General features: G+C 45.3%; 1 pseudogene; it reads right to left on the reverse strand.

The window, feature by feature from the left end:
- Positions 1-760: 760 nt before the first annotated feature.
- On the reverse strand, positions 761-16518 carry LOC146425523 (uncharacterized; annotated as a pseudogene).
- Positions 16519-17429: the final 911 nt, after the last annotated feature.

The raw sequence follows: 17429 nt of genomic DNA on the forward strand, positions 1-17429 counted from the left end.
TGTGCTAACTGGCCCTCAATACCTTTTGGGTGCCATCACTCAGCATAAAAAGAAAACGGGGGAAAATACCCCTACCACAAATGAGGATTACAATGTTTTGGTGCTGGAATGGTTAGCACCACCCCTTCAACCACGAAAAACGATTCAGGAAAACATAATTACAATGGCAAATCTTATCAAACGTGGCCACCAAAGGATAAGGGAGATCCAAGGAACATCGCCAGGGGAAATACAAGTACCACTGAAGCTGGATGACCTGAACTGGTACTTACAAAATTCTATGGATCTTCAGGCAGCGTTGCTGGAAGAGGGAACCCTCATCAGTATCCGACCTCTCCAGCCTTCTACGCTGGCATGGATGTCTAATCACCGATGGCTAATAAAGCCATTGCGGTTATCCTCTCCGCTTTCAGGAGCAGTGACTGTTTATACAGATGCTGGCAAACGCTCCCGTAAAGCTGCTGCGACGTGGATGGAGGAGAAGCAATGGCGACACAAAATTATTCCTGCAACATCGGAGGACTCTTTACAAACCTTGGAACTATCAGCAGTGGTCTGGGTCTTTACCAACTGGATAGACCAACCTGTTAACATCGTCACAGATTCTCTCTATGTCGCAGACATTGCTAACAGAATTGAGGAAACAATGGTTAAGGATGTACAAAAACGCTGACTAGCGGAACTATTGATGGTGCTTAAATGCACCATTGGCCAAAGGACTGACCCATATGCTGTGTTGCATATAAGAAGTCATCAGTGGTCAGAGGGCCTTGGAGAAGGCAATGCCAGAGCGGACCGATTGGTAGCGGTGGCGGAAGCTCCAGTATCTTCCTTTGAGAGGGCCCGCCACGCACATATGAACTTTCATCAAAATGCAAGGGGTCTCCATAAGGGTTTTGGAATTCCACTGGCAGAAGCCAGGGCCATGGTGCGGGCCTGCCCTATTTGTAGTTTTCATAACCAGGGTGTTGGTTTGGGTATGGGAGTGAACCCTAAGAGGTTACAAGCTAATGAGTTATAGCAGATGGATGTAACACATTTCCCTGAATTCGGTAGATTAAAATATGTCCATGTTTGCATTGACACATACAGCCACATGATATGGGCAACTTTACAGCCCGGCGAAAGAGCCCGGGATTTTATAAGGCACCTTATTAGTTGCTTTGCCATATTGGGCAAACCCAAAGCTATCAAAACAGACAATGGACCAGCTTATTGTAGTACCTTGGTGAAAAAATACATGCAACTTTGGGATATAAAACATACTACAGGAATTCCTCACTCCCCAACGGGGCAGGCAATGGTAGAACGAGCAAATGCAACAATAAAGGGTTACCTGGCAAAACATAAGGAGGTCTCAGATAGTAGAGAAAGGCTTTCTAAAACCCTGTTTGTACTAAATCATCTGTGTATATTTGGAGATCAGGATTTACCACCTATCTTAATTCATCACAAGGGAGTGGCACAGCCACCGGTACCACGCATGAAGGTCCTATATAAGGACCCCAAAACAGGCATCTGGGAGGGTCCAGTAGAGGTCATATATTCTGGCAGAGGTTATTTTTGTGTATCTTCCTCCACAAGCCCCCTTTGGGTTCCTAGCCGCTGGGTGAAGCCTGCACTTGATCAACCTCGCACGGCTACAGGTGCCCCCGATACCGCCGATCGATGAAACACCACGACTGATTCGGCTTCTACATTGTGCTCTTGATCCTATCTTGCGGCAAGCTGGGGTTCCAGTCGAGCGTTGGCAGACTTTATTAGAATTAAGAGATATTATAAATAGATTAGTCTCTGTACCCCCTTACCTGAATAGATACCCTTGTAGAAATTGTGCTAAGCTGTGGTGTCAGGCATGGTTACTTATTAAGTGTGGTATTTGTAAGAAACGGTGGTGGGTCCATCAAGAAGTGTATAATACTTGTTGTTTGGCTTGCATTAATACACGCATAACTCGAATTGACTTTGCACATAACAGGCTGCAACAAGCTTTAGCCGCATTTATAGGGCTGCCTGATTGGCAAGGTTTGCAATTATTTGAATCTGAAGAGCAAAAAGTTATAGCCTGGTTACGTTGGGAGGCCCAGGATGCAGTAAATTGGGCAACATCAAACTTTGGATCTCTTGGGGAGCCGAGCTCTTAATGCTAGTGGCAATGAAACAGGCTGCATAACTTTTGGTAGCCCCATAGTGATTCCTAAATACATAAACAACTTCAATGGCTTAAGGAGCAAACAGCAAAGATAACAGTGCAAAAGGACGATGGCCTATTCGGAATTCCATGTGGTGACTGGGGTATAACAGGATGGCTTCGCTATATCTTGCAAGTAGGATTAGTGATTTTACTTGTCCTTGTTGGCATAGCTGTTATTCTACCTTGTGCTTTGCAATGTTTGAAAAAATCATTATCACAGACAGTGAATCAGCTTTGGCTTGCACAAACGCGTAAAGAAAACAGGGGAATTGTGGAAAGCTGGCTTCTAGAGAAGGGACACGCAGATGTAGATAGATTGCTTCTTAACAATAGCCATATTCAGCCAACTATTAATTAGATACCTTCGTCCAATCAGCGATCTAAGGTCACCATGACTTTCTGCAACATAGGAGTCGTGGGGGCCGTCAAGAATGCGTTAATTGGTAACAGATATGCAGAAATCAGGCACTATAGGTAAACATAGATACATGTTAAGGCAAGTAGCCAAACTTAGGGCGTGGAAGTATATAACCAATAGTATTGTATGATTACAGAATATGCATGAGTTAGTTAACTACACTATAAAATTGTCTGCTGTAAATCAATAAACTGAAGCTTGTGGTAAATTCATATTGGATTGTCAAGCCTCCGTTTCTCGGCAGGAGGTAGAGGTGGGAAGGAGGGAGGGGTAGGGGGAAGGTGTTTTTTTAAGGTCACATTTTACTTCTCATTATCCTGCTCTTATTTTGTTTGTAATACATTCACTTCTTATCTCTAATTTGAGCCTGTTTTTCCCCTGATGGTATTTGGTGAGCAATCTCTCCCAGTCCTTTTCTCAACTGGTGAATACTTTGTTAAATTTTGTCTTTTCTGTCCATCTGCAGAGGGGAGTGAGTGAATGACTTTGGTAGGTGCCTGGCATCTGGCCTGGGTCAACCCACGACAGTTTTTTTGGTGGAGAATGTAGGCACTCATGAAGATTTTGAAATAAGGATATTAATTGGGAGAGGTAATGGGAAAACCAAGTATTAAACAGTGTTATAGATGTCCTGGGTTACAATGTAAGATGTAACCAAAGCATGTATTCTACCACCACCTACATCCCCTTCTGATGAACTGTTAAGATGGGTGGAGCAGTGTTTCATTATCTTCACCATGACTCAACCGTGATAACTCCCTCTGGGGAAGCAGCAGCACCACCCACCCTGAGGGGGACATCTCTGCTAATGGGCCATCAAGGACTCCCCAGAATGACTCATGGAATTACATCATCCCATTATGAAATGCCCCGCCCTGAGGGAGGTACTAAACATTCCTGCCTGTATATAAACTGGGGCTTGGTACACCATGACACAACCACTGGACACCCAGAGGACAAGAGCTCTCAACAACCACCACTGGACCTCCAGAGAAAGATGAGACATTTCTACAGGATCACTGCTTCGACAAGACCACATCCATCACTCCTACGGGATTGCAGCCACCTTGTCATTGGACTGCTACCACCACCCTGACCAACAGGGTGTCAGGTTGTATTCTGATTTTGTTGGTTTAAGCCAGCGTTTCTGTACTATTGCCTTTATTGTATGTTTCCTATTAAATTGTAGTTCTGACTCGAAATCCCTGACTAAGTATGTGGAGTTAATTCCTCCCACTGGTTTACCTTAAAACCAGCACTATACAGTAGAATGATTGTGGGGAATTTTTATTTTAATGTGGTGAAAGGTTGAGGGGGTGTCCAATACACCTGGAACCGACTGCCCCAGGGGTGGAAACACAGCTCCACCATCTGCAATGGACTGATCCAGACTGCACTGGAACAGGGTGGAGCTCCAGAACACCTACAGTATATTTATGATATCATTCTGTGGGGCAATACAGCAAAAGAAGTTTTTGAGAAAGGAAAAAAAATAATCCAAATTCTTCTGAAAGCTGGGCTTGCCATAAAACAAAGTAAGGTAAAGGGACCTGCACAGGAGACCCAGTTCTTGGGAATAAAATGGCAGGATGGACACAGTCATGTGCCTACAGAGGTGGTTGACAAAATTGCAACTATATCTCCACCAGCTAATAAGAAGGAAACACAAGCTTTCCTGGGCCTTGTGGGGTTCTGGAGAATGCACATTCCTGGGTATAGTCAGCTTGTGAGCCCCCTCTATCAGGTGACCTAGAAGAAAAAGCATTTTGAGAGGGGCCTTGAGCAACAAAAGGCCATTGAGCAGATCAAGTAGGTAATAGATCGTGCAGGAGCTCTTGGGCCTGTTCAGATGGGACCAGCTGTGCAAAAAAATCTCTACACTGCAGCTGGGGAGCAGGGTCTCAACTGGAGCCTCTGGCAAAGGACCTCAGGAGAAACTAGATGTCAATCATTAGGGTTTTGGAGCCAGAGTTATTGAGGATCAGAAGCCCACTATACTACTGTGGCTAGCACAGGTTTTTCTCATGAGAAGTTTTCTTGTGTTTTGTAAATAAAGATAAAGTTTGGATGTTGTTGGAACAGTGTCCCAGAACTTGAGCAGTGCAGGCCTGGCCAATCAGGCCTGGGGGAAGGCTTCTGACTGACCAATCTGGGTGACTTTTGAGAACTCTATATATGTGATGAAATCAAAACAATAAAGGTCATTCCTTCTTGCCACTGAGAACTAGTGCCTTCATTACTCTGCTAGCTGCTCAACAGCAACATACTACAACTGAAAAAGAGATTGTAGAAGTCTGTGAGGGGCTTCGAGCCCTCTCAGAAGTTGGTGGGACAGAAGTGTGTCTCCTCTTGATGCTGCAATTGCCCGTCCTACACTGGATGTTCAAAGGAAACATTCCCTTGACACATAATGCAACCAGCACTACATGGAGTAAGTGGGTAGCATTAATTACACAATGAGCCCTAATGGGAAAACCCAGTTTCCCAGGAATCCTGGAAGAGATTATGGATTAGCCAGAAGCCAGAGATTTGGAGCATTGCCTGAGAAGGTGACTTGTGCTGAAGAAGCACCACCATATAACAAGTTACCAGAAAACAAAAGAGGTTATACTCTATTTATTGATGGATCCTGCCGTGTAATAGGAAACCATCAGAGGTTGAAAGCTGCTGTGTGGAGTCCTACACAATGCGTCATTGAGGTTGCTGAAGGGGAAGGCAAGTCAAACCAGTGTGCAAAAGTGAAAGTCATCCAACTGGCTCTAGAGATTGCTGAGCCAGAGAAGGGGCCTGTACTGTATCTCTACACTGACTCCTGAATGGTAGCTAATGCCATATGGGGATGGCTGCAGCAGTGGAAGAGTAATTGGCGACACAGGGGTAAACCCATCTGGGCTGCTGCATTTTGGCAGAACATCATTGCATGTGTAGAAAACATGACTCTGAAAGTATGTCATGTAGATGCCCACGTACCCAAAAGTCATGATACTGAAGAATGTCAAAACAATGAATAGGTAGATAAGGCTGCCAAAATTGGAATAATTCAGGTTGACCTAGACTGAGAGAGAAAGGGTGAGCTATTTATAACCTGATGGGCCATTGAAAGATCAGGGCATCAAGGAAGGGATACTACATGCAGATTGGCTCATGCTCGAGAGGTGGACCTGACCATGGAGGCCATCCCACAGGTTATTCACCAGTGGGAAATATGTGTTGCCATCAAGCAAGCCACATTAATGAAGTCTCCTTGGAATAGAGGAGAGTGGCTGGGTTTCCAGTACGGTGTGGCCTGGCAAATTGATTACATTGGGCCATTGCCATGAACATGCCAAGGCCAGAGTTACATACGCATCATGGTAGAGGCAACAACCGGCTGGCTGAAGACATACCCAGAAAACCATGCCACTGCTAGGAACATGATCTCAGGTCTTGAAAGACACATTTTGTGGGTACATGGTACCCTAGAGAGATTTGAGTCACACAATGGGACTCATTTTAAAAACAATCTTATAAACTACTGGGCAAAGAAACATGGCATTGAGTAGATATATCACATTCCTTATCATCCACAGGTCTCTGAGAAGATTGAAAGATATAATGGACTGCTGCAAACTATGTTAAGGGCATTAGGTAATGGGACATGGAAGCACTGGAATGCGAACTTAGCAGAAGCCACTTGGCTAGTCAACACTAGGGGATCTGCTAACTGCCCTGGTCCCACCCAAACTAAGCCCTTAGACACTGTGGAAGGAGATAAGGTCCCTGTGTTACACATAGGGAAGTAGCTGGGGATGTCACTGTGGATTTCTTCCCCCGTGGGAAAGGGCAAACCCATTTGTAGGATTGTCTTTTCCCAAGGACCTGTGTGTACTTGGTGGGTAATGCGGAAGGATGGGGACACCCAGTGTGTGCCTCAAGGACATTTAACCTTGGGGGAGGAATAATCTGTGGTGTAAGTTGTATGTTGCAGGAAGTAAAATAGCAGGAATGACATGAACTGATGAAGAATGAATTTTGTGAGGAGCAATGAAAATGCGACAATGACCCGATGCAGGATGGTGTCGGTGCCCAACCATCAAGTGTACTGCTTCTCCTGTCCTGACCACTCATCTTGCTGGAATGGAGACCTGGGAGGATATGAAAGGACAGAAGATAGCTAATGAAAAATGTGTGTTTGTTATAGAGATGGTTTAAGGATGTAGTTGAAGCTGTATGTGTGGGTAAGAAAGGATTCCAGTAATGAGAAATATATATAATGGAAGAATTGGAAGATATATAGATTATATGGGATCTGAGTATGACAGAAATGGTATGGAATAAGGGGTGGAGATTTTATTGGGTCTGACTGAAGTAAAGCTCATACCCCTCACTGTGCTGTGCTTTGCATTAGTAGCTGGAAGGTTTTAGATGACACACCACTGTTTTGGCTACTGCTGAGCAGCACAGTCCCTCTGACATTCCTTCCCCCATCAAGGGGCTGGGACTGGGCAAGATCCTGGGAGGGGACACAACCAGGGCAGCTGACCCAAATAAACCAAAGGGATATTTCATACCATATGATGTCAGCTCAGATATAAAAGCTGAGGGAGGGAGGAGGAATGGGGGGCATTGGTTGTTCTTCAATGTTTGCCTTCTGGAGAAACCACTATGCATGCTGAAGCCCTGCTTCTTGTGAAGTGTCCAGATTTTGCTTGCTGATGAGGAGTAAACTTTTCCCTTCACTTATGTGCATGCAAACTTTCACTTGTTTCTTTCTTTCGCTTTAATAAACTGCCTTATCTCATCCCATTGGTTGTTTGATGTCGCTGTTGAGCCGCTAGCAGAGAAGGAAAACCCGGATTCTCAGCGTGGCATAGAAAAAGCGCTTTATTATTTTGAATCCAACATATATATAGACTTTTCAGAGGTCACCCAGATTGGTCAGTCAGAAACCTCCCTCTAGGCCTGATTGGCCAGGCCCGAACTGTCCAAATCTCGAGACACTGTAACAACAACATCCAAACTTTATCTTTGTTTATAAAACACAGGAGAATGTTCTCATGGGAAAGACCTGTGCTAGCCACAGTTTTCCATCTTATTTGCTCCCCTGTCCCACTGGAAAAGAGAGTGATAGAGCAGCTTAGCAGGCACCTGGCACCCAGCCAAGGTCAAACCACTACATGATGAAATGGTGTTTTCTGAGAAAGCATTACTTTGTTGGAAAATTCCTGGCTAGATTTGTTTGTAACTATTGTTGTTTTAATAGGAGCCTGGGGTCTTCTGACTAGCAATTTATGTGCCTTACTTTTTGCAGCAGCGCAGACTCAAAAACGGCTCCCCCATGCTGCCTGGGGGAGCCGTCTCTAAGCCTAGCCACGCCGGGAGGGCTCCTCTGTGGCCGCGGGCTGTGAAGCTGTCTTAAACGCGGTCCTAGTAGAATTGTAGCAAGTTGAGAAAGGCAGCTGTCCCATTCCAGGTTTCCATGGTGATTTATTAGGATAATACGGGGGAGGGATTGGGGAACTGTGGAGGGGGGAGGGGAGATGGGGAAGGATGTGAGTTCCATCGAGGCCGAAATCAAAGAGACCTGGTTCCGGGTCCCACCGGGCTTTTATCCCTGGGGCTGGGAGGCGGTCCTGACTCACATCAGCCAGTCAGGAGAGGTCAGGGGGGCGGGGTCGGGGGAGGGATAACGCGTTATGACATTATGACATATCCACTTTTCTCTTATACAAAAGAAAGAAAAGAAAATTTTTTATAGTTTTTCTGAGTCTTTTGGAGCTGGTAGAAATTTCTTTCAGAGGGTTCTTTTCATGGCTTCTGCGGTAAGTCAGTAGGGCTGGAATTGGAGCTGGTCTGCTGAGGTCAGGTGTAGCTTGCTGCTCTGCTAAGCGACGGGGCTGGCTGTGTGCCATGCCCCCCCCGCCTCCTCCCCCCTCTAGCTTTGATGCGCAGGGGAAGGGGCGGAGCTTGTACACGACCGGAAAGAGATAGGGAATTTTGGGAAAAAGAAACTTTGAGAGAGCATGGTAAAAGGGCTATTCGGGGAGAGAGGGGGTAGGAAAAAGGGGGTGAGGGGTGAGTTTTTAAGGGTAAAGGTAAAAGGGGGGAGCTGGCAAAGCACCCGAGAGTATCGGTGGCAATTCGGCGTCTTTTAGATGGGATGCAGCCTTGTTAGTTACCTCCTTATCAGAATTAGAGGAAAAAAGGGACATGGGAAGGAGGAAAGGTATTAATAGGGGTAAACAAAACATACTTTAACAAAAAAAGGGTTTTAACTAAAGAATACCTTTCTTTTTTGAGGACTGAGTGGAAAGGGTTTTTTCCGGAACCCTTTCTAGCCCAATCCCCAAAATGCCACACTTGTTTATCTGTTTAAGGTTACAATAAAAAAAATGGACTGGGGTTTTAAAACAGAGCCCTACAACCGGCCATGTTCTATGACTCAGCCATTCACACATGTCTGCACCCCCTTCCCTGTGGGGTGCCTTCAAACCACATTCATACTAACATTCATTCCTCCTATGCTGCGAACTACATACCCTTGCGGCAGAGGTCCAGGGTCAGAAAATCCCCTGACAAGCAGTGTAGGTGCTATCAGCTCACTACCAAGGTCTCTCTTACCTCTGGTAGACTTTTACTGATTGGCTAACTGGTCTCCGCATCACTTCTGGTCCTTACAGTTATTTCCTGCCACAGTTTTATCCCCAGCAACACAACACAGAGTCCACAAGTTTTCTACAAGTCCCTCAGGGTCCTCTTCCTGGGACACACCTGTGTCTTTAAAGAGTCTCACATGTGCGCTTTACAGCAGAGATGGTACCTGGCTGTGCTGAGTTGGTTTCAGCGTGGACGGGGCACTCGTTGGGGCCGCGGCACAAAATGGTGGCACCGCATGTCGGCACTAAGATAGCGGCGGCCATGCACGGACCACATGGCCGGTGCAGGCTCTGTCCGCAGCACCGGCAGCAGCTCGCCGTGTTGGCGGCCCCCCTCTGGCATGCTCAGGCGCACTCTTGCTTGTCCCCGGCATCTCCACCATTTGCATCAGCGCAGACTCAAAAACGGCTCCCCCATGCTGCCTGGGGGAGCCGTCTCTAAGCCTAACCACGCCGGGAGGGCTCCTCTGTGGCCGCGGGCTGTGAAGCTGTCTTAAACGCGGTCCTTGTAGAATTGTAGCAAGTTGAGAAAGGCAGCTGTTCCATTCCAGGTTTCCATGGTGATTTATTAGGATAATAGGGGGAGGGATTGGGGAACTGTGGAGGGGGGAGGGGAGATGGGGAAGGATGTGAGTTCCATTGAGGCCGGAATCAAAGAGACCTGGTTCTGGGTCCCACCGGGCTTTTATCCCTGGGGCTGGGAGGCCAGTAAGGAGGGGTCAGGGGGGTGGGGTCAGGGGGTGGGGTCAGGGGAGGGATAACTCGTTACGACATTATGACAACTTTTATTTACTAAAATTTCTAGGACAATTTTCAAAGTACACAATGGATTTAGGAGCTGTAAATTCCACAGAAAGTAGGTAGTGGTTGCATCCTTATATTGCTTAAAAATCCTTTGTAACCTCCCTCCTATAGACCAATATATTGCTTTCCCCTCATCTTTTATTTCTGACAAAATCCATGAGTTTACTTGTTGATAGTAACTGAGTTAAGCAAAGTTTTCCTTTTACTTTATTTTAAAATGAAAAATTCCTTGTGAATCTCCAAATATTAGCTGCTGACTACTATCAATAAGAGCAGAAAAGGAAGAAAGGGCAGAAATGGATTTGGTAGAGTTTAAACAATAGAGGTTTATATCTTTATGAACAACTGTTGAGGTTTATACATTTATGAACAAGGCAAGGCATTCCCTACCTGAACAGGGTATATATATTTTTTCTGTGTTCCCAAAACAGTAGGTGTTTTGCCCCTCCACTACCAAAAACTGGGCCAAGCAAAAGCAACACACTAGGATGCACTTTGAATCTATTTTCACAGAATCACAGAATATGCTGACTTGGAAGGGACCCTCAAGGATCACTGAGACCAACTCCTGGCCCTGCACAGCACCATACCCAAGAGTCACACCATGTGCCTGAGACCATTGTCCAAACACTTCTTGAACTCTGTCAGGCTTGGTGTCATAACCACTTCCCTGGGGAGCCTGTTCAAGTGCCCAACCACCCTCTGAGGGAAGAAACTTTTCCTTATATCTAAACTAAACCACCCCGGACTCAGCTGTGTGCTGTTTCCTCAAGTCCTTTCACTGGTCATGAGAGCGAAGAGATCGGTACCTGCCCCACCGCTTCCCCTCATAAGGAAGTTGTAGACTGCGATGAGGTTTCCCTCAGTCTCCTCTTCTCCAGGTTGAACAGATCAAGTGCCCTCGGCTGTTGCTCATGCAGTTTCCCCTCAAGGCCCTTCACCATCCTCGTTGCCCTCCTTTGGATGCTCTCTAATAGCTTTATCTTTCTTATATTGTGGTGCCCAAAACTGCCTCCAGGACTCAAGGTGAGGCTGCACCAGTGCAGAGCAGAGCAGGACAATCCCCTCCCTTGCCCAGCTGGCGATGCTGTGCCTGATGTACCCCAGGACATGGTTGGCCCTCCCGGCTGCCAGGGCACTGCTGACTCATATTCAACTTGCCATCGACCAGGATCCCCAGGACCCTTTCCACAGCACTGCTCTCCAGTCTCTTGTTCCCTACTCTATACACACAACCAGGGTTGTCCTGTCCAAGATGTAGAATCTGGTACTTGCCCTTGTTAAATTTCATACAGTTCATAAACTTTATACCATTGGATCTGGGGGTGCTGGTTGACCGCAGGTTCAGTATGAGTCAGCAGTGAGCCCTGGCAGCCAGGAGGGCAAACTGCATCCTGGGATGCATTAAACACAGCATAACCAGCTAGTCAAAAGAGGTGATTATCCCACTGTATTCGGCATTGGTGCAGCCTCACCTTGAGAACTGTGTGCAGTTCTGAGCCCCACAATTTAAAAAGGATATGAAATTACTTGGATGCATCCAAAGGAAGGCAACAAGGTTGGTAAAAGGCATGTCCTATGAGGAGCAGCTAAGGACACTGGGGTTATCTAATTTGGAGAGAAGGGGGATGAGGGGTGACCTCTACAGCTTCCTGAGGAGAGCAAATGGAGAGGGAGTTGCTGATCTCTTCTCCCTGGTATCCAATGATAGGATGGATGGGAATAATTGAAAGCTGCATCAGGAGAGGTTCAGAGTGGACATTAGGAAGCATTTCATTACTGAGAGGGTGGTCAAACACTGGAACAGACTTCTTAGAGAAGTAGTTGGTGCCCCATGCCTGTCAGTGTTTAAGATGCATTTGGACAATGCCTCTAATAGTATGCTTTAACTTTTGGCCAGTCCTGAAGGGTTCAGGAAATAGGACAAGACGATTGTTGTAGGTCCTTTCCAACTGAACTATCCTATTTGATTTGATTCTATTCTGCCCCTGTGAGGTTTCCCACTGTGGGGAAGGCGGCAGGACCCCCGAAACCTCACAAAAAGGGGTCGCCGCTCCTGAACCCCCATGCAGTTCGGGCCGGGCGGTGCCGGGACACCGTGTGCACACGGGCGCGGGTTGTTTCCCGGACAGAGAAGAGCAGGAGGTACGGCGGTTAGGAGATGCAGACTCTGTGCCTTAGAAATCCAGGGTTTATTAGGGTGCAGCAGGGCGGCGTGGGGTCGGGAAGGGTCGGAGGGGACCGGAGCAGGGCTGAATCCCAAGGCGCAGAGCGCAGAACGGAAGCGAACATGGGATTAAGAGGGACCGAAGGATGGGAGGAGTTTGGAGGGGAGAACCAACCGGGACGCGAAGGATACAGGATTGGCAGGGGAGCCAGGGAATTGGGGTACAAGGGGGGGAGGTTACAGAACTTTAAAAACCAATAATAAACTGCGGGTAGAAGGAACAGAGTAGAATCTTCTAGCTATTAACTCTAAAAGGATAAAGAGGAGGAGAACTCCAACGCCCAATACTTTTGTTCCCTGATGCATATTTAGGAGGCTAATCTCAAGGTGTCTTGGGGGAACACTTTTCTGTCACCCTGAGCTAAAACTCTCTTCAGACCCAGGGGGCTTCGTCAGGTAGTTCAGCCTCCAAGGTTATCTGGGTTAACCTCACTGCTACACCCCTGTGCTTGTGGAGATGGTCCGGTTATGGACTACTGGCTCCTATAAGGTCCTGAGAGTAGCCATGACAGGGTATTATTCAGATTCCCTACCTGCCATTGTCTGTCTCTGCTCATTTCTGGGTGTGCAGATTAGAATTTTATCACGTAACCTAACACACACTACTTGCCTGTTGTTAAATGTTGCATTTTAGAAAAACACAAAACAGTAATGAGACTTAAGGTGCTGACCTGAAAGCGCTGCATGCTTCACATTAGACTGCAATATATAACAGTTATTTTATATGAACTTAATTTGAATCTTCATTAGAAGTATTTATGCACTTTTCCCAAGGGTTTCTCATACAAATGTCTTCAGGCACCTCAAAACCCAGATCAATTTAAAGTGCAACATCAAAGCAAACTTTCAGAGTTTGTTCCTCCTTTGTAGTAGAGAAATGCCTGACAACTTCAGTTACTGAAAATACATTTCACTCTTCTTCTGGCAACTGATAAGTACTTTTCAGATATTATTAAATGTAGATTTGTTTTCTTTCAACAATTATGCTATCATCTTGATACAGGACAGAAAAAAATGCATTATAGACATTTATCTGATATTTCTGTGCTTTAAACTTCAGGTAGTCATTCAAATAATTTTTCATTCCTTTATAATGGATTATAAACTTCAGTCAGTTTATCTGCTGAATTATGACCAGTTATTTTAAATTTTGATTATGACTAATCTGAAGTCTCAATCTACAAGAGGGAAAAATCCAGTCATTAGTTTTAGTAATTTCCCTGCATTAATTATAAAAGAAACAAATGGAAGTCAAATAGAAAGTTACAGACTTTATGAATTAACATACTTCAGAATTCATTTGTACTAACCATTATGACATTTTAAAGTTTACCTGATAGACTTTCTGATACCAAACACCATTTTGTAGAGGACAGATAGATAGGGGTAGGTAGAAGTACAGGAATGTACACTTGTTTTTCCTCCTTGCTCTACATTTCAAAAACAATCCACTCAACTACTCTTATCACAACAGGTTCAAGCACAGTATAAGGAGAAAACAAGATAATTGTTTTATTTTTAAATGTATGAAGGTGTTTAAAACTCAGAGGAAATGGAGAGCAGTGAAGGGTGCATCACTGTGCTTTGAAAGCTTTGTTTTCCTTGTGACTTACACAACTAATTCTGTTCACAAATCTTATGATGGTGCATTTCTGAGCATCTAAACTTCTAAAAGGGTCAGGTGTTTCATCAAATTCAATAAGAGCTTGACATTTAAAATGCAACTCACAATATCAATGTTACATTTCTGCTCAACAAATTTAGCACCAGCAGGGAGTCTGTCATACATCTGTTATAAATTAGGTCTCAATAATCAATCAGAGACAATGTCCAATTAAATATAATTTGATTTATTTAGAGCAAGCGGGTATCAGCGAGGCAGCGCTGGGCAGATAACTGCGCTGAAATAGTCCGAACTCTCCTCTTTTATGCAGTCTCTATTTTCTGACCACGTATATCTTCCGGAGTTGGTACAGCCCCTTCATCATGTTGTTTGCTAGATGGTCTTATTCTTGCTCTTCGGTGGTCGTGGGAAACAAGTCCTTGTATGTTCACAGTGTCGTTCCCCCCCCCCCCCCCAAGCAATGATTCTATATCAGCCCACTCCTCAACAAATACAGGATACAGGATGTGCAGGGTGGGGGTCTCCCTCCCCTTTCTATTCGGTCCTGTGGGCAAACAGGATGCCTTAACAGGATGTGTTGAGGCCCCTTTTCCTCTCTCTTGCGATTCTTGCGAATTCTTATCACAATTCCCCCCTCTCTGTATCTCCATTTGTTTCGCAGAATCGCCTTAATGCTTCATGGCTTAAGATGAACTCTTCTTCCATCTCACTCTCTTGTTGTTCAGGTATGCTTTCATATTTTGCTCTGACTAACATTAAATGTGCTGCTTCCAGTCTTCCTTTAACTATAGCTATCAGCCTGTTAAAAATGCATGGTCCAAAAGTCAGAGTTAGTACAATTACTACTAGGGGCCCTGCTAGTGTGGAGAGTAGAGTCGTTAGCCATGGGGAGGCATTGAACCAGTTTTCATACCAGCTCTGTCGACTCTCTCTTTCTCTTTTTCGCTTATCCAGTTCTTTCCGGAGCTCAGACATTGCATCTCTAACAACTCCTGTATGGTCTGCATAAACACAACATTCTTCTTTTAGGGCAACGCACAGTCCTCCTTCTTGGGCTAGTAGGAGCTCTAATCCTCTCCTATTTTGGAGCACCATTTCAGATAGGGACCTCAATGATGTTTCTAAGGCACTGATAGAACTTTCAATTTTGGCTATATCTTCATCTACGGTTTCTCGCAAATTGGCAAATTCTGTGTCTTGTTTTACAAGGGAGGCTATACCTGTGCCTGCTCCTGCTGTGCCTAATGCTAATAGGGTTGCGATAGTTATAGCTGTAATAGGTTCTCTTTTTACAAGGTGGTGCCCTGGGACTGAATGGTGGTCATATATGTAATCACCTGGGTAGTAGGTGATTCTTGGCACTATTACTACTTGTATGCAATAGTCTGATGGATTAAACTCCTTTAAGGGAATACAGGGAGTTACCCCTACACTTGCACATACCCATTTAGCATTTTTAGCTGGTATTAGCCAATCTGCAGGCTCTTTTGGTTTTTGGGCTTGCATTGTTACTTTACATAGGTGCATTTTGGAAGATGGGATTTTTCCTATGCACCTTCCTTCTCCTGATACCTGCGCCAATGTGATACCAGATTTTGTTCTTTTGCCAGATTTCCACAAACATTGAGCAGGGTTGCTCCCATTTACCCTTATAGCTTTTTCAATTGTCCCCATAGCTTCATAGAAGGGTGGTCTGGTGTTATAGCATAGCCAGCAGTGGTCTGTTAATTCTGGGTGTGTTTTGTTTAGGACCTTATAGCTGGCTACCATAAGTCTCCATAATTCATCAGTTATTTCTCCCAAGGGGGTTGGGGGTATTTCGGGTTTGGATATGGTGGTACTTTCCTCACGGTCTATGCCTAATCCATCTGCTTCAGTATTTATCACGTCTATTATGACCCGGTTTGGTCCCACTGGTTCGGGGTCATTGGGGAGAGGTTCCTTTTTTATATAGATAAGACCACCTCTGTCGGTTCCTGATTCCCAGTACCTTATACCTCAGGTCTTGCCTAGTAGCCACGTAGGATCTTGGGGTTGTGTTATATTTATGTATAACCATTTACAGGTTACTTTGGGCCCTGCTCCCCTCCTTCCAATCTGGCTACTATAGTCAGGTGGATTACAACTGTAAGGTCCCCACCCAACTTTAATATGCTTGTCTCTGCCTGGGAGCCAGGGGTAAGCTATGGTTTCGCATCCCCAATAAGCACAGTAATAAGAATTTGGGTGGTTGCAATATCCCTTTCCGGGGTTTGCACTAGGGCAAAAATACCAACCTTTACCTTCAAGCATACAAGGTTCTATAGGAGCTAAAACACAAAGGGATGCATTAAAACTGATTTGCCCTGGTCCGAGTCGGGTTTGGATTATGGTTTGGCTGTCCCATTGTCTTAACGTCCAGCGAAAAGGTTGGTGGGGGTGCACATCAGCAGTAGTACATGTAAATATTAGGCTTAAAAGCAAGATATAGGTGTGGTAGGAAGATGGGGGTCCCAGTGCTTTTTGAGTTCTTTTAGTTTGTTTAGACCCTGCCTTGGTCCCCTTTTTAGCCTTATACAGTGGTGCCTGTTTCGGGTTCTTTCTCGATTTGGGGCAGCTCATATCAGATCTTTTCATAGTCCCAGGTATGTTCACCCCACTGGCTGTATATATCCCTCTGCCTCGCCCGTCGACTCGGTTGCAGCGAGTCACGGGGATTGAATTCTTCTCGGCAGCAAGGATTTTTTTCTTCAGGGGTCTCAGGGACAAAGGATCTTTTCTTGTAGCTGTCCCGGTTGACATGTTTGACCATGAGGTCACCACAAGGCAAATAGACCAGGGCTTTTCTGCACTCCCTGCCGGTGATGTTTGCCACCATTTGTGCAGGTTCATTTGAGTGGTAATAATACAGTTCTTGGTGTATCCCAAATGCATACATGTCCCATCACTAACACATTCGGCAAATTCCCTTAGGAGGTCCCCCCCCTTTGCAATGGGCCCGCTATCGTTCCTGGCACACCTTACATATAAAGCAAGCAAAAGGGTAGCAATTACAATTATGGATGTTGCACTTAACAATATAATTATTAACATATTCTTCAAGCAATAAATCGTGGTTTCTCAAGTGTTCAGTTACAGGATTTCATGCATAGGCAGGCTAGGATTTCTTAAGCCTAATTTTTAAGTCCTGTGGTTGTTCCACCACTCTCCAGGTGGGGTCTCTGTTGAACTTCTTCACTCGGCTAGCGTGGGTCCAGCCTTTCTCCGCTGTCCGAACCGATGATTCTGTAGAAATTAGAACAACATACGGTCCCTCCCATTGAGGGGTTAAAGATGTTTCTTTCCAAGATTTTATTAAAACTTCATCTCCAGGGTGGAATGAGTGAATTGGTAGCCACAGGGGTGGTCGTTGAACCACCAGTCCCTTCTTACGGAGTTTCTCCCTTCGGTTTTCTAGGCTGGTTATATAGGATTGTAGATGGAAATCTGATATGGCTGGGTGGTCTTCAGGCATTTCTAAATTAAATGGCATTCCATATAACATCTCG

The sequence above is a fragment of the Lichenostomus cassidix genome, chromosome W, assembly GCF_008360975.1.
Source record: "Lichenostomus cassidix isolate B80296 chromosome W, HeHo_3.0, whole genome shotgun sequence".
Lineage (NCBI taxonomy): Eukaryota > Metazoa > Chordata > Aves > Passeriformes > Meliphagidae > Lichenostomus > Lichenostomus cassidix.